Source organism: Hypanus sabinus, chromosome 1, assembly GCF_030144855.1.
Source record: "Hypanus sabinus isolate sHypSab1 chromosome 1, sHypSab1.hap1, whole genome shotgun sequence".
Lineage (NCBI taxonomy): Eukaryota > Metazoa > Chordata > Chondrichthyes > Myliobatiformes > Dasyatidae > Hypanus > Hypanus sabinus.
Window position 1 is genome coordinate 152,653,270 of NC_082706.1, and position 23,530 is coordinate 152,676,799.

A 23,530-nucleotide genomic window follows, 5' to 3' on the forward strand; every position below is an offset into this window, starting at 1 on the left:
GCCGAGGTAGTTCTAAGGTAAGGACATGTTTGGCACAGCTTTGTGGGCAAAATTGCCTGTATTGTGGTGTAGGGTTTCTATGTTTCTATGTTCTATGTTTTAAATCTGACCTACTGCTAGAATGACCTGTTTTAAGACTAGTCAAAAGCAGAAGGGAATCTGAACAAATTACAACTTGGCAGGGATATATTTCTTCCACCCACTCTGAGTCCAAAATGATGGTAACCAATTCTGCTGTGTATACTGATAAATGGTTAGTAAGATGTTTCTTTATTGTTACCTGTAATTCAGGCACAAATACAGCCACACCAGCATTCCAAGTTAAATTATCTTTGATCCATCTTTAAAAATGGTTGACATATCACAATAATTTTCCTTAATACATTGATGAGCCAACAGACTCTTGGGCATATCAGAATCCTTGGACTTCATTCTTTTAGTTATCTGGAATAAGGTCTCAGTTTATCATCAATAAAGAAAAAAATAGATCCATCTTTTCAAATTACTATTCAGTTCATTTTCAATCTTTATAATGTTAACAACATAGAACAATGCTTATATCTGTGTAAAACAATGACCCATAACCTCGTGTCTGCATTATTCCATTTGATGACAAAATAACTTATTAACAGAGACACCATTTATCCTCTGAAGAATACTGAATAAAAACAGAAATTAAGTGAAATAATATGGAGGATGAGATTCTTGTTAATAACTGGTAAATGTCAGGATTCATTTTGGCAGTGGGATTGAAAATGGATGTAGAAATTACTGGTATTTAAAACAATCAGTTTCAACCAATTTAAGCTTGCAGTTTTGCAAGTAACAGTTGAATATCCTTTAATTACTGATCAGAACAAAGGTACTTGCAGAGTCAAGTGCAAGATTTTGGAGGGCAGTTTTATTTAATTTGATTGAAATCAACCAACTATTTACTTACATGTATATTTTTACATTTAACTGATTATTAAAACATGCATGTACTGAGTTCACTAAGGCTGACATGACAGCAATCATCAGGAGGGTGAACCCACAAAAGCATTTGCGCCAGGAGGGGTATCTGACTAAGTACTAAAGACCTGCAACACACACAAAATGAGCTGATCAACTGGCTGGAATATTCACCGAGATATTTAACCTCTTGCTTTGGCAGTCTGTGCTACCCATTTGCTTTTAGCAGGTTTCAATTATACTGGTGCCTAAAAAGTATACGGTAACCTGCCTCAATAACTGCCATCCAGTGGCACTTACACCCACTGTGATGAAGTGCTTTCAGAGGCTGATGATGAAACAGATCAACTTCTACCTGAGAAATGACTCGGATATGCTCTGATTTGCCTACCGGCACAGCAGGTCCAATGCAGATCCCATTTTTCACTCACCCCTGTGATATTTACCAGCCACTTTATTAAAGAAACATACTCAATTATTAATTTAGCATTTATAACGATGATCCACCTGGCTGTATTTCATGCAGAGGTATATATATTCAAAAGTTCAAAGTTCAAATTGCATTTATTATCAAAGTACATATATGTCAAAAAAATCAATAAATATAGAGAAAATGAGAGGAAGAGTCCTTGAAAGTGATTCAATATGTTGTGGGGATAGTCCAGTGATGAGGCAAGTGAAATTGAGTGGTTATCTCCTCTGGTTCAGGAGCCTGATGGCTGACGGATAATAACTGTTCCTGAACCTGGTGGTGTGAGTCCTGAAGCTCCTGTATCATCTTCCTGATGGCAGCAGCAAGAATAAAATGTGACCTGAGTGGTGGGGATCGCTGATGATGAACGTTGCTTTTTCCTGCAACAATGCTCCTTGTAGTTGTGCTCAGCGGTGAGGAAGGTTTTACCCATGAAACAATGGGCTTTTTGCGCTATTTTTATCAGGACTTTTAGTTCAAGGGTTTGGTGTTTCCATACTAGACTGTGATGCAGCTAGTCAATACACTCTCTATGACACATCTATAGAAATTAGTCCAAGTTTTAGATGTCATGCAAAATCTTCGCAAACTCTGAAGGAGGTGGAGGCACTTCAGTGCTTTCTTCATAATTGCACTTACGTGTTGGGCCCAGGGCAGGCCCTTGGGTTTTATTGATTATTTATTTATTTTTATTTCTGTTTTCTTTTCGTATTTGTGAAGCTTGGTGCCTTTTGCACACTGGTTGTCCTCCCTGCGGTGCGGTCTTCCATTGATTCCATTTTGCTTATTGGATTTATTGAGTATGCCCACCAGAAATGAATTTCAGGGTTGTATTTGATGACATTGATAATAAATTTACTTTGACTTTGAACTTTTGAACATATATATCTCTGCCTGTAAAACTGCCAGGTGGATCATAGTTATAAATGCTGAATTAATCATTGAGCTCTCTTTCTTTGATAAAGTGGCTAGTAAGCATCCCATAGATTCATTTAGGTCAAGATTTATCATTGATGTTACACTTACTGATTTGGCTAAGATTAATGGTGATGTTACAGTCAGATGGCAGACATAATGGAATCAAAAAATTAAAATAAAACAGAGAATGATGGAAATTATTCATCAGGTCAGGCTCCACCTCTGGAGAGAAATGTGGACTTATTGTTTCAGATTGATGACCTTTCATTAGAATCAGTTTATCAATTCTGCCGATAGGTCATTGACCTGAAATGTTAACTCCATTTCTCTGATCAGAAATGGCACCTGATCTGGTTTGCTTTGGATTTCCATCACTTGAAGGTTTTTGCTTCACAATCAATATACTTAGTGGAATTTTGGCCTGATAATGTTCCAGTGCAGAAGTGTAGGGTAGATGTGCACTCAGTTTCTAAATCACTCATATGCAACATGCATATCCAGCTATAACACTTCTGGGAATCATCTCACCACTGGTTGTACTGTATCTACAGGAGATACTGCATCAAAAAAGCAACATACTTCATCAAAAATCCTCACTATCTGGGCCATGTCATCTTCTTGCAGTTACTATCAGGCAGGAGGCGCAGAAGCCTGAAATCCCACATCACCAGTTTCAAGAACAGCTACTTGCCTTCAACCATTTGGTTCTTGAAACAATTGACACAGTCCTAATCACTGGAGTTTATCAATACTCTTGATCATTCTGCACTAAAATGGACTTTACTTTTGTTCTAATTGTGTTCTTTCTTGTAAAAATTCTGAATAATTTATGTTTTGCTTGTGAATGCTGCTTGTATGATGTGTTGGTGATGCCATTGTAAGTGGGTGTTTCATTGCACCTGGCATATACAGTATGTACTTGTGCATATGACAATAAACTCAACTTTAATTTTGACATATATGTCATTGCTTACCTCAGATCTTGGTTGACTAATGCATCTCCATAAACGCTGCTGACATTTAATATTTCCAGTTTTACTCCTTTTTGTTGTTGTTAACATTACTTGGGAGTTGGTACAATAACAGCAAAAATGTTCATTGCAGGAAGTTGAGAGTTAGACCAATGATTCCACACACAAGTGCACTAGATTCATATCCATGCCTAAGAGTGAAAACCGAAATGACTTGAATTCTCAGCAGATCCAACAGAACTTGTACAGCAGGAAGCTAAAGATGAGCTAGTGTTTTCAAGACACAAATCTTTAAAGATAACTACAAAATTAGTTCTTTCCATAGCTTGCCATTTAACCAGTTATATTAGCATTTAGTAAGGATGGAAGAAAAAAAATAAAACCTTCCAATTTCAATTCCCTGAGCTGCTGCTACAGCACAAGTGATCTCGAGTGATAGATGTACTGACGGTGCATAGTTTTCTGGTACTCAGTGTCAAGGTTCACAAGCATCTGGGCTAGATACTGAATTGATGTTTCTTCATAAGTGGTAGGAGACAGTGAACTTCATCTTTTTAAGGCAGGAGGAAAATACTTAGGAGAGAAAAATACTCTTAATGGAATGAAATTATCATGAATTTCACTGGATGTAAAGAAAAGCAGTTTTGGAAGTAAGAAATTGCAAGTTGGACTTGAAAAGGAACCACAGGAAATGGAGAATGTAAAATATATCAGTCCCACATCTTCTGTTTGTTATTTCAACAATGGCATTACTCTATTTTATAGTAAGCATTCAACTGGTAGATGACATAATTTAACAGTAATGTATTAAGTGCTTATTATGATGCAGCAATATCATTCGAGAGGGGGATTTCTAGGTTGAAGTTTTTGAAGTCTAAACTGAAAAAAGATATAATATCTAATTCACTAATGTTAAAATATTAATTTCTGTAGCACTTCAAATTCTCAAAGTGAGTATGTCAGGCCATCACTCATGATTACGACATCATGAGCATCTGATTTACAATAGGCTTCATGTCTATAGGGGAACGAGGCTGAGCTCATCTGAAAGAGTTTCACAATGGCCCCAATATTGCATCTATTTCGGGTTAATGACAACAACTTTCTCATTTTCCAACTTCTTTTTTGATTTAAGTCTTTGGCAGGTCTATGTTCTTTTGAACCAAAGTCAAGTAATTTTATTGCGTCTCAGTTTTAGACTGATATTACATTTCATTGGAGAATATAATTCACTTCAACCAGTAGAAGACAAGTTATTATTTGTTATAAATCTCTCTGCTATGTTACATCTAGATCATAAAGTACTGTATGTCAGATATAACCTATTATGTAAGATAATTATTAAAAAAGAAAATCAGATCAGAGAGTATGAAGAAAATTAACAGTGACCTTGTCATCGCTGCTTCTATGAAATACATGTCTATCAATCTGTGCCCTGGTCCTGGCTAAATGTAGGATTCAATGTTTCAGAATGATGCCAAAGACACAAAAGATATAAAAACGAGAAATTCTGCAGATGCTGAAAGCAATGCTCACAAAATGCTGGAGGAACGCAGAAGGTCAGGCAGCATCCATGGAAAAGAATAAACAGCCAATGTTTCGGGCCAAGGACCTTCTTCAGGACTGGAAAGGAAGGGGGAAGATGGCAGAATGCAAGATATTGTGGACGCTGGGATATCTGAACCAAAAATAAAAAGGTTGTAACCACTCAATGTGTTAATTGTGTACATCTGCTACATCTACAGAATACTTTTCTTATCTGTTAATATTATTTCATGTGCTCTCAATGATATATGTGCTGTGTTTTGCACCTTGGAACCCGAGAAATGTTTCTTTTAGCTGTATACATGTGTACAGATAAATGATAATAAACTTGAACGTCAATTTGAACCTATTCTGATGGAAGGTTATTGACTGTGAAGCTACCTGTGATGGGATCAACTTGTTAGAGTCAAAAATCATCAGAATTTTTCAAGGTGATGGTGAAAAACAAACATTTAGTTTTGAAACAAAATAAATAAATTATTTTTAGGGCTTAAATATTCAGATTTCAATTTTATAATACATAGAGCCAATGAACATATTTTTGCAAAATAATTCCTCACGTCAAGATATAAAACATGCCATAAATTAAATAGCAACCATGCACACCGGTCACATTAACATTGGCAGGGTGTACTAGCAGCACAATCATCCATGCTATTATTAAAGGCATTGAATATCAGCAAGATGAATGAGAGACTGCTTTTCTTTTCATGGGATATGATTTTGTTTTCTTTTCTACGATGAATGAATATCCAGAACATCTGTATGCCAGTTTAGTCACAATGATAAAATACGCAAGTGGTAGAAAAACAAGCTGGATTTTCTTTTGTACAAATAGCACTGGACAAGAAATTTTTTCAAAAGTGTTGCTTAGAATTTTTCTTTTGTTTTTGATAGACTGCTTGAAGATGAACACAAATATAATTTCAGACTACTTGTATCACATAGGAATTTGTAGAAACAACAAATTAACTTTTATTGAATATAATGTGTTTTATAATGGTGCTGATACTTTGCAATAGTTCAACTAAGTTAAAAATATTTTGTTAATGATTTTTATTTATACTCAGTGTCATGCTTGAAGCATGCTTTCAACCAGCTGCATGCAGTTTGGTGCTCCGTAATGCCGCGAAAATTTTCAATAACTTCCTTGAATGCCTTCCTTGTGATTTTTTTTCCAGTCCCACTAGAAATTCTTCAATTTGCCTGTCATTGATGACCTGTTTGATTTGTGGACCAACAAAAATGCTTTCCTTAATCTTGTCATTAGTTATTCTGGGAAGCATCTGTCTCAAATATCAAAATCCTTCATAGAAATTTTTGTGCCTGGTGATAGCAAATTCCATCCTTACAGTCCTGAACTCAATAATTATTACTAAGACCTGTCCTGCCATGCAGCAGTCGCGCCGCCTAAGCATGCCAAGCATGCCTGGACAAGATTGGAAAATTTCCAGCTTACATTGTAGGCAACATTTTAATTGATTTGAATTATGAATTGGAACAATAAACATAAGTTTATTTTAAAAAATGGTGCATGATGATTTTCATGATCATGGTGATTTCATGGTGATTTTCATGATCAGTAGCCCAAAATTCATAAGATACATCTAAAGGTATTCAGGAAGCAAAATCTTTGTTGCCCAGTGTAATAGTTATCATGTGTTATTGAAAGGACAACAATGCAGGAACTCTTAGATTCTCCCCCACCGTTGATCCTTCCTTCATTCTCTCTAACTTTACACTTAACCCCAATCCACCCCATGACTCTGCATTCAAAACTTACTAATACTGAACAGCTCTAAACGAAATTTACCAGCTAAACAAAATTAACCACTTCTCTCTTCATTGATGCTCCTAATCCATTGAGCATTTCCAGCCGATTTGATTATGGTTGCAGTTGGCCATCGACCTTTTAAGTATTTTACTGTGGAAATTTCCATGGTACAGCAATGGAATAAGAACATTGTGCTCAGGAGGCAGATTTTACATGTGAATAGCCAAGAAGCATACATCTATCATAATGAAACATGAAATGTCTGAATATTAAGTTCAATGGAACAGTAAATGGAAGAACAAAAGAGATAAATGATCCAAAGAACAAAAGTTAAGAAATGCACCCTGTTACAACTTAAATTTAATGTAAATGCATTAAACTCTGTGAATTATTTAAAACATAAATGAACAGTGAAATAATGAAAATTGAACAAAGAAAAAACTCAACCAAGCATACTTCTGGTTAAGATGGTGCTACCAAATGTATGCAACCATATATAACCATATTACCATATAACAATTACAGCACGGAAACAGGCCATCTCGGCCCTTCGAGTCCATGCCGAACACTTACTCTCACCTAGTTCCACTGACCTATACTCAGCCCATAACCCTTCATTCCTTTCCTGTCCATATACCTATCCAATTTTACTTTAAATGACAATATCAAACCTGCCTCTACCACTTTGTATCTTTTTTTAGCTTTTCTAATCTTTTTCTTAAGATTCTTTTTACATTCTTTATATCCCTCGAGCACCTCATTTACTCCATGCTGCCTATATTTATTGTAGATCTCTCTATCTTTTTCGGAACTAAGTTTCCAATATCCCTTGAAAACCATGGCTCTCTCAAACTTTTAATCTCTCCTTTCAACATAACAGGAACATAAAGATTCTGTACCCTCAAAATTTCACCTTTAAATGACCTCCATTTCTCTATTACATCCTTCCCATAAAACAAAGTGTCCCAATCCACTCCTTCTAAATCCTTTCGCATCTCCTCAAAATTAGCCTTTCTCCAATCAAAAGTCTCAACCCTGGGTCCAGTCCTATCCTTCTCCATAATTATATTGAAATTAATGGCATTGTGATCACTGGACCCGAAGTGCTCACCAACATATACCTCCGTCACCTGACCTATCTCATTCTCTAACAGGAGATCCAACACTGCCCCTTCTCTAGTTGGTAGATCTTTGTATTGCTGCAAAAAACTATCCTGCTAACATTTTACAAACTGCAAACCATCCAGCCCTTTTACAGAATGGGCTTCCCAGTCTATGTGTGGAAAATTAAAATCTACCACAATCACAACCCTGTGCTAAAGGTAAGCACAGCTTGCAACAACTCACTGGTAGTTAAAATGTTAAGCAGTCTGACTAAAAACATCACTATAAACACCTTTTCTGAGGTAAATTGTGTTAAACTATCGCTGCAAACAGTAAGGGGACAAGTGAAGGTGAGGTGAGTTTGGGGGATGAACTGAGAAGGTGTGCTGCAGAATCAATTTTGACGGAGTGAGCCATTCAGAGAGGAGTGGTCAGGGCAAAGGAGATTTGTTGCTCATACAACTGGCCCGAGGTGAAGCTGGCTCACTGGGGTTGGGGCAAAGGAATTCCAATGACTGAACAACTGGCCCAGGGGCAATGGGGATCACTCTGGGTGCTGAGCTGATCTGAAAACCTTGAGGACGGCTTTGAGCTGGGTGGCAAAATCTGGGCCTGAAGCGAGACACTGAGCAGCATGGTCTAGGCCCTGAGCCCTTTGCAGTAGCCGAGTCCTCATGTAAGGTATGATCTGCTGTTCAGACAATTTAAAGTCTGGCCCAGATCAGGGGCAGGAGCTGTTGTTTGGTCAATTTTAAATGCCAGCCCAGATAGACCGAATAGACAGGGCATTGGGATCTGAGGTGACAGCTGAGTTTGCTTGCTCTCCACAATGGTCACTCCTCTGTCCATGGTGCTGAGGCTAGGAAGACTGCCCCGGCTACAGTGCTCCATGCCCACTAAAATGATGAACAGATAAGCGAGACTTGGGGCCTACTCCAGGCTGCTCCAGGTTCATCTCTGAGGACTCAGTTAGGTTTGCAATGTTGGTGTTTGCTTCAATTGTTTGCATGATTTATATTTTTTTTTCTTTTTCCTTTGCATTGGGTGTTGGTCATTTATTTTTATTATTTTCCTTAATTGGGTTCTTTCGGGTTTCTTGCTTTGTGGCTACCTCAAGATTGTATAATTTAATGCATTCTTTGATAATAAAAGTGAACATAGAAACATAGAAGTCTACAGCACATTACAGGCCCTTTGGCCCACAATGTTGTGCCAACCACATAACCTACTCCAGAAACTGCCTAGAATTTCCCAACTGCATAACTCATTATTTTTCCAAGCTCCATGTATCTATCTCAGAGTCTCTTAAAAGACCTTAAATTTTGAATCTTTTTAATTGATGGTGAGAAATTCGTTGAAGTGAATGCTAATAAATCTAAATTTAATGGCATTGTTTTATTTTGAAAGTGTTTTTGAAAAATATTTATTTTTACTTAACAATTTATCAATTTTATTTATCAATGAGACCAAGAATGGGGCCTCATCAACTGTCAAGACAGTTCAGAGGCTTTGCTATCTATATGTTAGCCTTTACAACCAGCTAGGAACTACTGTGGTTTCTCATTGGGAAACTGCAACCGGGCACATGGTAAAGAGTAGCATGCTCCAAAGACACGTGACCCGAGAGTTCACATCACTTACCTATCCATCAGCAGAAGATTTCCTTTACTATCCGAAAATTAAATCAAATCCTATAGATGATGGAAAACTGAACTAAAAATAAAATTTACTGTGTTCTACAGATCCTGCCTGCTCTGCTAAGTGTTGCTAGCATTTTCTGTTTTAGTCCTTCAATGTCTACTCAGTTATATCTCAAAATAAGGTTTCAGGCTTCCCTCATCAACAAATCTCTTCATAATTGTACAAAGTCTGAACCAAATTATCCGACCTTGAACTTACAGCTGAATCCCTAAGTATACTCTGGATTAAGATGACCATCACATTCCGATACTTATACTGTAATTCGTTGTAATTAAATCTTACTTTAGCAAATTCTTGGCTGTTTTTGACAATATTCCTACTAATCAAACCTACTAATAGACACCTATGAAAACTATCATAAAAAACCTATAACTATTATTGCTGAATGGGTTGCAGCATATTTTAGAATGCTTAAAAATATTCTCCATGATGAAAACACATTTTAAAAAAGATTACATGTACTTAGTTAAGTTCACTGTGAAACACCATCTAATTGAATCGGAATCAGAATCAAGTTTATTATCATCAGCATGTGACGTGAAATTTGTTAACTTAGCAGCAGCAGTTCAATGAAATACATAGTCTAGCAGAGAGAAAAAAATAATAATAACTAAACAAGTAAATCAATTACAGTATATGTGTATTGAATAGATTAAAAAATTATGCAAAAACAGAAGAACTATATATTCAAAAAAAGTGAGGTAGTGTCCAAAGCTTTAATGTCCATTTAGGAATCTGATGGCAGAGCGGAAGAAGCTGTTCCTGAATCGCTGAGTGTGTGCCTTCAGGCTTCTGTACCTCCTACCTGATGGTAACAGTGAGAAAAGGTCATGCCCTGGGAGCTGGAGATCCTTAATAATGGACGCTGCCTTTCTGAGACACCGCTCCCTGAAGATGCCCTGGGTACTTTGTAGGCTAGTGCCCAAGATGGAGCTGAATAGATTTACAACCTTCTGCAGCTTCTTTCAGTCCTGCGCAGTAGCCCCTCCATACCAGACAGTGTTGCAGCCTGTCAGAATGCTCCCCACAGTACAACTATAGATGTTTTTGAGTGTATTTGTTGACATGCCAAATCTCTTCAAACTCCTAATGAAGTACAGCTGCCATCTTGCCTTCTTTATAACTACATCAATATGTTGGGACCAGGTTTGATCCTCAGAGATCTTGACACCCAGGAACTTGCAGCTGCTCACTCTCTTCACTTCTGATCCCTCTATGAGGATCTGTATGTGTTCCTTCATCTTACCCAACCTGAAGTCCACAATCAACTCTTTCATCTTACTGATGTTTTGTGCCAGGTTGTTGCTGCGGCACCACTCTACTAATAGGTATATCACATTCCTGTACACCCTCTTGTCACCATCTGAGATTCTGCCAACAATGGTTGTATCGTCAGCAAATTTGTAGATGGTATTTGAGCTATGCCTGGCCACACATATTGACAATAGCTAAAGCAATGGTCAGCAACTTATGTTAATGCTCTAAAGCTGTGCGTATTTATAGCCATTGTCCACTCAGCGTCACTAGCAAACTTTCAAAAGTTATTAATAAGTATGTTGTTCCAGTGAGGACAGGTTAAACCAAAACAGTTCGTTTATTTCATTTCCTGGTTTTAATAGCATCTCAGTCTCTCCTTAAGCAGAGCCATTCTATTTTATCTTAATGAAGGGTCTCCACCAGAAACATCAATTGTTTGCTCTTTTCCTTAGATGCAGCCTGGCCTGGAAATGGAGATGGAGATGGAGAGGGAGAGAGAGAGAGAGAGAGAGAAAGTGTGTGTGTGTGTGTGTGTGTGTGTGTGTGTGTGTGTGTGTGTGTTGGATTTCCAGGAAATGCAGATTTTCTTTTGTTTGGCATTCCATTTTCTGTGTACTTTTATACGTTTTGTGGCTGTAACCCAACTAGAACAAATCATATGCTGCAACTGCTTTGTGGCAAGGCAACACTGCCAGACAGCTGGCAACATTCTGCAGAGTTTGCAACATGCACCGCCCTGATGCAAACCTTGCAGAATGCTTAAAGCCTGGCAAATCAATCCTTACTCTTTAAGCTAATGTGTCTGAAAGTGTTTGTAAAGACATTGCAGTTATCGCCGTGAAGAGTGACAAAAGCTCTAATATTAAGTATTTAAAGTAATTATGGTTTGTTACATAAGTAGTCATTAAAAATAATGTTAGCAATAGCAATTGTTAACTTTAAAATAGTAATTGGGTCAGGGTATCTTACAGGAAAAATGCTGAATGACTGTTTAAAGGGATAGATTGCAGGGTGAGTTGGGGTGAGGTGGGGAGGGTGAAGAGGGCAGGAGCTCGTCTGAAGTTGCATGAATAAATTATTTTGTAATCAATCTAACTGACTTGTGACATTCAGGAGTATCTGGCCTCAGGGTCATTTCTCAAACCGTTCAATTCAACTGCTGACGAGTAAGTGTCTTGACAAATTGTTCTATTTACCCATATCATTTGACAGTTACCCTTCAACACGACATCCCAAATAGGAATTACGTAGCCTCAACTAAATTTTTTTTTTGTCAATTTGAGGCTCTCTACCTTCAGGCATTATTTTTTGCCTCTGGTAATAAGCATCCTGAATATTAACACAGAAGAAGAAAGCTTCTAATAGAATTGTAAGATGCACACAAAGGATGCTCCAGGGTACCTACCATCATATAAGCAGAAAGATCAATTTAACCTGACATCAATCACAGGCAGCATTGGAAATCTGTCATTGAGGTGATGCTTTAAGTATGATACAAAGGACAGAGCTTTTGCAGATTAATATGTTTGATCTATATGGCAATAGTTTGCATCTTTTTGAACGTTTGGATTTATGGCATCTTCAGAAAGATTGCAATACCTTAATAGTACCTGAGATTTTGTTATATGTTTACCTAGTGAATTCACAATCAAAGTTAGGCAAATAAAAATTCTATAACTATTAAAATAGTGGGATATGGCACAGAGAGTATAAAAGTCTTATATAAACATTATTCAATATTTTAAAATTATACATGGAATTGCCAATTGTGAATATGAGGAAAATAAACATCCAAGCAGAGAAGACAGTGTGCATGATGAAATATTATTACAACAGGCCTGCATCACTAATAAACAATAATTTTAATCAATAGGATTGACCAGAATTTTAACCACCATGCATGTTAAAGTATTAACATATCCATGCTATTCAAGAAACCGAAAGTTTCAAAATCCCCTGAGCATAACTAATAAATGTGTAGAACACCAGTGCAATGCTACCTTAATGGAAATCTGATAAACTTAGACCAGAGCTGCTGCTATTTCAACCTAACTTTAGTGACTGACTTTTTAAAATAAAATTCCCAATTAAAATCTCTTTTTAAGGCCACTTGTGTGAAATATGTTTATTTTTACCACACAGTCTGATATTGATAATTTAGTATTGAGTACAAAAAGGCACATACACAAGAATTTAGGGACAGTTTAGTTTCTATTCATAGAATTATTGAACAATAGTCTCCTTACTGAAGAAGCAGAGGATTACTACTAACCCTTTTATGTTGTTGATGGCATAAACTACTTATAATTATTTATAGCCTTTATTAGTCCTGGAAACTCCTTAGCACCTTGGTCATTAATTCTGTTCCATTCCATTTGATTTATCAATTAGTCATTAAAACAGTGCAAATGCCTCCCCTCCTTATCCACAACCATATATCACAAAGTCATACTTCCCATTACAGAATCATAGAATGAATGAAACAGGCCCACCATGATGCCTCTCTATATGAATACCAAATACCTGCATCAGGCCCATACGCATCTGCACTCTTCCTATCCAAGTACCTGTCAAAGTGGCTCTTATCTTGGCTCTGCATCTACCGGCCCCTTTTGAAAATGTTTGAACTCTTAGAAACAGGCTGAAAATTTACACTGGGCTCCCATCCCCAGTAATTACACCATTTTAAAAAAGATAATGCAACAAATCAAAGGAAGGACCCTCCTCTCCATATCCTATGGAAAATATCCAGGACAGTGAATAAAATTCTTCCCAGTCTTCAATATGCCACTCCAGTAACAGCTCTGGCAAGGTGCTAACTGACTAGCTATGAAATGATTTCTTTGCCAGGACAATGTTTTGAAGCACTGATTGAAAGAAAATTGAGTTTATTCTACTAAACTATGGCTCTTGATTCCTGGCGACCTCTTGGAGACAAGGGACAAGCATCATTGGAAGATGAAAAACTCAATTGCCTTGAATGATTCAGAATGGACAAACTGGTGTTTGGAAACTGGCGGCTGGCATATTTAATTAATTATAAGATGTGCCAAGTGGCTGTGTTGAAGACAACAGTCAAATTTAATGAAAGGATAATTGACCATCAGATGGTTTGCTTAGAGCATTGAAAGTTTGGCATTGACAAGGAACTAGCTGGACCTCCTGTATACTTACTGCTCCTTGCTGTTCTGGAGGGTAAATAGGCAGGCTAGAATGCACTGGATACAACCCATGGGATAAGTACTTAAACTAATGCTGGCCTAATAATTCCTGTCAGTGATAATTTGGGTATTGAGGAGTCTCATCACAGCAAAGAGTACTATAGATTGAATTGTACCTCAAGGACACAAGACTCTCAACTCACCAAATCTGACCAACCATCAAGCACTAATTCAATTTTATTTTCCCAACAATCCTATCAACTGTTGTCAGATTCTTCCACTCAAATATATACTCAGGGCAATTTTTAATGCCCAAATGTCAGAAGAACTCACATGTTGTTATGCTCTGGAAACCAGAGTCCCAGGTGGAAACTCAAGCAATCACAGAGTAAACTCCGCCCATATGGAAGCTATGATTGGACCCAAGTTGCCAGAGTTGTGAGATAGTAGCTCTAATAGCAGTCCCATTGTGGCACCCCCATCCTTTATAATCTTCATTTACCTAGTAGCCTATTATTAGCATCATTATGATTTTTATGAGTTTTCATTCCTAATGCTCAAGGAAAGGAATTTCAGCATTTACATTCCTGTTCAATGACAAATTCTTCCCATCCAGTTCGAATTGGAAAGTTAAATTGGGGAAAGAACTTTACTGCTTGCCAGAAAATCCTTATCCCAGAAAATCTGCCTATAAATAACCTGTAACTTCCCAGAAAAGCAAACACGTACATATACAGTAGCTGAAAAGTACACATCCATTTTCCTGGGCTTTTTGAGCCATAGAGTCATAGAATTGTGCAGCATAGAACAAACCTTCTGGTCTACCACAACCATGCCAAACTACATGCCTATCCATGCTTCTCCCAATTGCCACATCCCTCTGTATCTCATTTGTTCAACTAGCTGTCCAGGTCCCTCTTAAAATGGCATGACTGTTCCTGCTTCCACCACCTCCTTTTATTCACATCCTTTCAGATCATTTCTGTAGTCCAAGTGCAGCCTAAACAATAACTGCAACATAATGTATACTCAAAGTTCATAGTAAATTTAGTATCAAAGTACATACATGTCATCATATACAACCCTGAAATTCATTTTCTTGTGGACATACTCATTAAATTTAATAACCATTACAGGATTAAAGAAAGACCACATCAACCGGGTGTACAACCAATGTGTAAAAGAAAGCAAATTGTACAAACAAATACAAAAAGAAAGAAGAACCATTATTAATAATAATAAATTATATAAATATATATATATATATATATATATATATATATATATATATATATATATATATATATGTGTGTGTGTGTGTGTGTGTGTATAAGCAATAAATATTGAGAACAAGAGATGAACAGTCCTTGAAAGTGAGTCCACAGGTTGTGGGAACATTTCAGTGATGGGGTTAGTGAAGTTATCCCCTTTGGTTCCTCACCCTGAATGGTAGAAGGGTTATAACTGTTCCTGCACCTGATTTCATGAATTCTGAGGCTCCTGTACCTTCATCCTGATGGCAGCAGTGGGAAGAGGGCATGGTCTAGATGGTGGAGGTCCATGTAGATGTGCTCAAAGGTGGGGAGGCTTTACCCCTGATGGGCTGGCTCGTATCCACTACTTCTTGTAAGATTTTCTATTCAAGGACATTGGTGGTTTCCATACCAGTCTGTGATATAGCCATTCAATATACTTTCCACCAAACATCTCATGAAGTTTCTCAAAATTTTAGATGTAATGCCAAATCTTTGCAAACTCCAAAGGAGGTAGAGGTGCTGTTGTGCTTTCTTCATAATTGCACTTAAGTGCTGGGCCCAGGACAGGTCCCCTGAAATGAAAACACTGAGAAATTTAAAATAACTGACCTTTTCCCCTCAGTGCCATGCCAATGAAGGCAAGCATGCATCATGCCTTCCTCATCACCCAGTTTGCCTGCGTGACCGCTTTTAGAGGACAATATTCCTCTACTCGAAGTCTCTCTGTTCAACAAAACTTCCCTGAGTTCTGCCATTCACTGCTTATGTCCTGTCCTGGTTTATCTTCCCATAAAGCATCACTTCACACTTGCTTTAGTAAAGTTCTATTTATCACTTCCTCGCAGCTTTCCCAGCTCATCCATGTTCTATGAGAAAACCTGCTCCACCATAGCATCATTTTTGGTGACATCTGCAAGCTTACTAATCACACCACCTACATGCTCATCCAAATCATTGAAATGATAAACAACAGGGGACCCTGCAGTGATCCCTCCAGCACATTACTGCTTCCAATCTGAAAAGTTGTCTTGCACTACAACCCACTGAGCGCTTTCATCAAGCCTATTTTGTTGCAGATTTGCTAGCCTACTGTTAATCCCATGTATTTTAACATTCCACACCAGCATGCCATGCATATCACTGTCAATGCCCCCATTAAAATCCATGTTGACAATCTTTACAGCCCTGCTATTGTCAAGGCTTTTGTCACCATTGTCACCACTTCAAAAATCTTAGTCAAATCGGTGAGACATGATCTCCCTCATACAAAGCCACATTGATGGTCCTTAATCAGTCTTTAGCCTTATAAATGCAAATAAATGGTGTCTCTCAGAATCCTTCCCACTAACTTTCTCACCATTAATATAATGCTCACCAGCTCCAGCTCTCTAGTTTATCCCTCCTGCTGTTCTTAAATAAAGACACAACATTTAGTATTCTCCTGCCTTCCTGTACCTCACTTGCGGCTAACAAAGATGCAAGAATCTCTGCAAAGCACCAACAATCTCTTCACTCTTCGATGCAAATGTGTAATTTTTGTGGTCCACAAGAAATGTTTGTCCACTCACTTCTTATAGTGCTGTTAGGTTAAGTGAATAGTGGTGAGATCCTGATGATGGGGAATGTTTTGTACATCTTTGTGGTCTAAAGTAGATGTCTTTAGAGTTGCATATACTAAAATGTACACGCTGGGAAACTCAATACTTGACCAGAATATTTGTGTATTTCTCTTCAAATGTTTGAAAGCACCAAAAATTATCAGGAATATAAACCTGATCATATTTTCCTTCTTGAGTTAAACCGATTGAGAGAAATGATTCTTAAGGAGTCCATTTAGAATGTGCTGACACAGAAAGAACGTGCAAAGCAACTTGCAGGGCAACGTATAAACCAATTTGCAAAATCAGGATGAAACAATAGCTTGCTGATTAAAGAAGCGATACAGGTAACGGGAAGACATGCTTAACGGTTGAACAATAACGGTGTTAATGCGCTGAGGCTGATAAGTGGGCCAAAGGGTAGTCACATTTGTAATTTTGTAATGAGATTAAGGAAGAATGTCTGCACCTCACATGGGTGCAACTCACAAAGTCGTAAACAACTAGGGTATAAAAAAACTGTGCAAAGTGTAATTCGGCACTCAATCTAGCAGGAGCTGGTTGGGTCCGACTCTGCAGACTCGAAAAATAAAGTTTACCGTTCTGCAAATTGCTGAGACTCAGTGTGTTTCTGACAACGTGGGGGCTCGTCCGGGATCCACACTCCGGCCGCGGTGGACACGAGGAAGGACATCGGAGACGGTGCACCCCGCCGAGTTTGGCGGTCCCTGACTCCTTGCTCGTCGCTCCAACGCGGCTTGAGCGAGTGATATCCGGACAGCGCAGAGCGGTAAACGGGGAGAAGGGGACAGTACCTGGTACTGGAAGTCCCCAGGACGCACCGGGTAAGTGCCTACTATTATAGTAGAAAGGTGCGGGAATAAGTAAGGACGGAGAAGACCGGGATCGCTACCCGGGGGTCCTCCTGATTAAGTAAGAGCGGAATAAGATGGGAGGGGGTGGCTCTAAAAAGAAAGAGGAGACGGAGAAGACCGGGACCATACCCGGGGGTTCCTCCTGATAGCCCCCTCGGTAGAATGTTTGAGAATTGGGGATGTGGAAGACTAAAAGGGAAACAAAAGAAAAAAATGATACAGTACTGTTTAATTTGGTCGAAACGGCCGATAGAAAAACCTGCGGTCTGGTGGCCGCGGCTTGGGTCTGAGGAGGATTGGGTACGACAAACCTTAAACATTTACGTTAATTCAAAACCAAATGTAAAACCGGAAGAAATTGCTTATGCTTTTTGTTGGGCTCCCTGGCCAGGAGTAACAACAAAGAGTTTTAAATTGGGCATTAAAGGGGAGCGGAAGTGGGACCCACTCGATCATTTACCCCCTCCCTATGTCCAGCCTTCTGCGCCCCTTGCGGGAGCAGAGGGAGGACGTGAAGAAAGTGAAAAAACAGAAGAAATAGACCCGGAGAGGGAAGAGAGGGATGTTAGGGAAAAAGCAAAAGCAAGGAAGGCCACTTTAAGAGGGAGTGCCCAAGATATCGAAAAGAAGTCCGAGCTTATGCCCTCATGGAAGAAGAATAGGGGTGTCAGGGGTCCCAACCCTTGGGGACGAGATACAAGCAGGAACCCCTGGTAAATTTAAAATTAGGTCCTCAAGGGTCAGAAGTAACCTTCATGGTCGACTCAGGAGCTGAAAGAACTAGTATAATCCAAGCCCCTCCGGGAACCAAGATTGGGACCAAAACCATTGGGGTTTCCGGAATAGGAGGAAAAACTATGCAGGTCCCAATAATAGAAGATGTACAGATAAAATGCGACGACCGGGAAGGTATCCAGGATGTGTTATTACTTCCGTCAGCCGGATTCAACTTATTGGGAAGAGATTTGCAGGCACTGCTAGGGATCGGGACGGTGCCATATCAAGGTGAAATTCAGGTGAAACTGTTCGTAATGACTGAAAAGGATGATCAGGAAATAAAGGCCAGTGTCTGGTATCAAGAAGGTAATCGGGGCGGCCTGGACATCACCCCACTGAAAATCACCCTGTTGCCAAACAGCCGCCCGGTGAGAAGACGGCAATATCCCATTGCCATGGAAGGGAGGAGGGGATTACAACGATTACAACCTGTAATTGAGACATTAGTATCAGATGGACTCCTGGAAGAATGTATGTCACCCTTTAATACCCCCATCCTACCGGTCCGAAAGCCCGACGGCACGTATCGAATGGTTCAAGATCTGAGAGGCTTAAATGCGGTAGTCCAAACACGATACCCGGTAGTGCCTAACCCCTATACATTAATGAGCAAAATACCTCCTGAACATGAATGGTTCAGTGTGATAGATCTAAAAGATGCCTTTTGGAGTTGCCCGTTGGAGGAAGGTAGCCGAGATATGTTCGCATTTGAATGGGAAAATCCATTCACTGGGCGGAAGAAGCAACTCCGGTGGACCGTCTTGCCCCAAGGGTTCACGGAGTCCCCAAACCTATTCGAACAGGTACTGGAGCAAGTATTGGCTGGATTCCATTGTACCGAAAAGAACCAACTATTACAGTATGTCGATGACCTACTACTATCGGGACCAGCAGAGGAGGTAGTGCGAGACGATACTATAAGACTCCTGAATTACCTAGGAGAAAAAGGATTGCGGGTGTCCAAGAAGAAACTGCAATTTGTCGAGAAGGAAATAACATATCTCGGACACAGAGTCAGTAAAGGGCACCGCCAAATAACCCCAGAAAGAATAGCGGGAATAACTAAAATACCGCTTCCCAGAACAAAGAAGGAAATAAGACAATTTCTGGGCTTAGTGGGCTATTGCCGGATTTGGATAGAGAATTATACCTCCCTGGTGAAGTTTATGTACGACAAATTGGCAAAGGAAGACCGGGGAATAATCAGCTGGACCGAAGAAGAAGAACAGAAGTTCAGGAAAATAAAAGGGCAACTAATTCGGGCCCCGGTATTAACACTGCCAGCACTGGAAAAGCCCTTTCAGCTGTATGCAACAAACAATGAAGGAACTGCGTTAGGAGTACTAACCCAAGAAAAAGGAGGAAAGCGGCAACCTGTGGCCTTTTTATCAAAAATGTTAGACCCGGTATCCCGGGGATGGCCGACGTGCATACAAGCCGTAGCGGCAGCAGCCGTACTAGTAGAAGAAGCACGGAAATTAACCTTTGGGGGAAGAATGACGGTGTATACCCCGCACTCCGTTAGCACCCTCTTAGCCCAAAAAGCTCAGCGGTGGTTGACGGATTCTCGCATACTGAAATACGAAACCATTCTGATGGTCGGGGATGATGTAAGCTTTGAAAGGAACAATAGTTGTAACCCGGCACAGTTCTTATACGGGGAATCAATAGGGGAGCCCGACAAACATCAGAAGGCGAGTGGAAGACCCCCGACGGACGGCAAGTACTGAATAAGGAAGTAACTCGTCATATACTGCAACAACTACACCAACAAAGCCATTGGGGAGTGCAAGCTATGTGCGACACTATCCTAAGGGACTATGTTTGTAAAGCGATATTCACACTAGCTCAACAGGAGGTGTGGGGCTGTTACACCTGCCAAAAGGTAATCAAGAAAATGATGCGTGCCACCCATAAGGGGGGACAAACACTAGCCGTCCGACCGTTCCATCGGATCCAAATAGACTTTACGGAACTACCACAAGTTCAGAGATGGAAGTACCTGTTAGTAATTGTGGATCACTTCACTTGGTGGGTGGAAGCATTCCCAACCACTAAAGCGGACGCCCCTACAGTGGCACGGATCCTATTAGAAAATATAGTCCCAAGATATGGAATAATGGGGTCTATTGATTCAGATAGGGGAACACACTTTGCCTCAAAAACACTCCAGCTAATCTGTGACGCCTTAGGAATCCAGTGGAAGCTGCACACCCCCTGGCACCCTCAGAGCTCAGGAAGAGTTGAGAGGATGAACAGTACTTTGAAGACGCAATTGACAAAACTAATGATGGAAACCAAGCTACCCTGGACCAAGTGTCTACCCCTGGCCCTACTAAGAATCCGCACGGCTCCTTGAAAAGATACAGGAGTATCCCCTTATGAAATGTTGTTTGGCCTTCCATATTGGAACAAGGTGGAGGGCTATCCTTCCCTGCAAGGGGGAGATGTCTTTGTAAGGGACTATTTACAGGCACTATCTCGTTCTTTTGCAGAATTGCGCAGGAAGGGGTTACTCGCACAAACCCCACCTCTGGACTTCGCACTCCACCGAACTCAGCCCGGTGACTGGGTCCTGATTAAGACTTGGAAGCCAGAGAAGTTACAGCCGCAGTGGGAAGGCCCATTCCAGGTGCTACTGACCACCGAAGCCGCAGTAAGGACAAAAGAAAAAGGGTGGACCCACGCCGCGAGAATCAAGGGACCCGTAAAGCCCGAAGAAGGTGCAGAATGGACTTGCGTCCAGGGAGAAGACCCGATGGTGCTAAAGCTCAAAAGACGGACAGAATGAACTTTGGGACTGTAATGTATATACTGCTATTGTTGAGAAGCGCTGAAGGGGGATGTGATAAGTGCAGGACGATGGTAAGGGTGGGCATGACGGTTTTTCCAGGGTCCTTTGTATCACACTCTCATGTAAACGAGAAATGTTATGACTACAACAAAAAGGAGGAGTATGTGGAAAGTTTAATCTAACCAACTGCTGCTTAAAGATAGATGACAACGGAAAGGTGGTTCAAAAAATATCAGATAAAATAAGGAAACTGGCCCACGTGCCGGTACAGACCTGGAAGCCGCTGGGGTATTGGGACTGGCTGGACGGATGGTTGAAAGGAGGCTGGTGGCGAACCGCTTTAGGGGTTATAGGAGGGGGATTGATGGTCCTCCTTCTGCTACCATGTCTGATCCCCTGCTTGCGGGAGCTAGTAGCTCGGGTGGCAAGACAAGTCATGCAACCAGGGGCCCCAGCTGATCCTGTTCAGGTACTCCTACAAAGGGAAATAGAGCTAGAGGAAGAAGCCTATGTAAACCCGTGGCAAAAGCCCAACTGATAGCACATTCTAAAAAGAAAAAGGGTGGATTGAGAGAAATGATTCTTAAGGAGTCCATTTAGAATGTGCTGACACAGAAAGAACGTGCAAAGCAACTTGCAGGGCAACGTATAAACCAATTTGCAAAATCAGGATGAAACAATAGCTTGCTGATTAAAGAAGCGATACAGGTAACGGGAAGACATGCTTAACGGTTGAACAATAACGGTGTTAATGCGCTGAGGCTGATAAGTGGGCCAAAGGGTAGTCACATTTGTAATTTTGTAATGAGATTAAGGAAGAATGTCTGCACCTCACATGGGTGCAACTCACAAAGTCGTAAACAACTAGGGTATAAAAAAACTGTGCAAAGTGTAATTCGGCACTCAATCTAGCAGGAGCTGGTTGGGTCCGACTCTGCAGACTCGAAAAATAAAGTTTACCGTTCTGCAAATTGCTGAGACTCAGTGTGTTTCTGACACCGATCAAGTATTTCAATTCATTTTAGGTACCTATCAATAAAAGAATTGTACTCCCACCAGGAACAAATCTGTCAACTTCAAATTGACAAGGGATCATGCAGGATATGAAAAGAACTATCAATTGCACTGGGCTATTTTCAATACACTGTACACCCAGTAATATACTCACAGCAGAAGGGAAATAACAGGGTTCTAAATCCTTTTCTGTCAATCATCTTATTTTGTTGTTTATGGGTGCTGACAGTTAGTTGATCATGGGTTCATCATTATAACCATTTTGTTAGTTTATATAACCACCCTCCCGTTCTTGAAGAAACACATATTGGGGAAAACATTGATGCAAGAAGGCAGAAACCTGCAGGTGCATGAGCTGCATTTGTAATGATATGGCATTCAATAATTTCTTTGCATCATGACTGAAAGTAAAATACCACAAAATATTTAAAGGAATGCTTTTAAACCACTAACAATGTTTTTTTATATAAATTACAAGATAATCAATATTGCCCAATTATCTTATTCTGGATAATGTATTAGCAATTCACAGCAGGCAAAGATTATAGTTGATAAATCAAATGTGCACACTTGTGCTATAAATAGAAGCAGACGCTGGTGCATTGTGCATCAGCGATCACCTCTAAGTAGTTCAAGAATGATCAGTGCTTAGCAGGACAAGATTAGCATCATAATCAACTTAACCTGTAGCCTGAGGCTATGAACTTGTTAAACATTTAATACTGACGTTACCATTGATCAGTATATCTATATTCAAAATCGCCTGTATTATTGTTCAATAGTCTTTTTTCATACAAAATCTGTTAATTTTATATCAAACTGAAGACCAATTTGCAGAAAATGTCTTGGTTATTCAACTGACAACGCGAAGACAAGATCCTAAATGTACTCAATACCAAATGGTGTTTAGCTTCCTTAAAGAGAGAAGCAAAACACTCATTTTGTTTAATTTTTTCAACGCAAATTGAATGTGTACTAACATGCAGAAATTTTGTGTTAGAAATTACCACTTCAAATTTCAGGATGGCAGATTTCCCTGGAGCTGTCACAGCTGCTCTCAAACCAATGTGGCTCTTACCAAGTGAGGCATCAAACTCCTTTTTTCTAAAATCTGACTTGGTGCCTCTTCAGTATCAGTAACTCAAGGCAAAGAACATAATGCTGTGTTTGTGTTATAGTGAATTAAAACAAAATTTCAATTAAAGTACAAAAACAAAAAAAGTTGAACATTGGAGAACTGAAAGAAAAAGCAGAGAATTTTTGGCATTCCCAATAAGGCAAAACAGTGTAATGACATTTGCCATTCATGTAGTTCTTACAGTACATATAACTAGTAATGAATTACGCAAACAAAGAATGCTT

The 23,530-nt window shown here is 39.6% G+C and overlaps 1 protein-coding gene across 1 annotated transcript in view; it reads right to left on the bottom strand.

The window, feature by feature from the left end:
- The window catches only part of LOC132399201 (RNA-binding Raly-like protein), a 489,585-nt gene that overhangs the window by 421,132 nt on the left and 44,923 nt on the right, over positions 1–23,530 (bottom strand). The gene's annotated exons all lie outside the window — the stretch shown is intronic.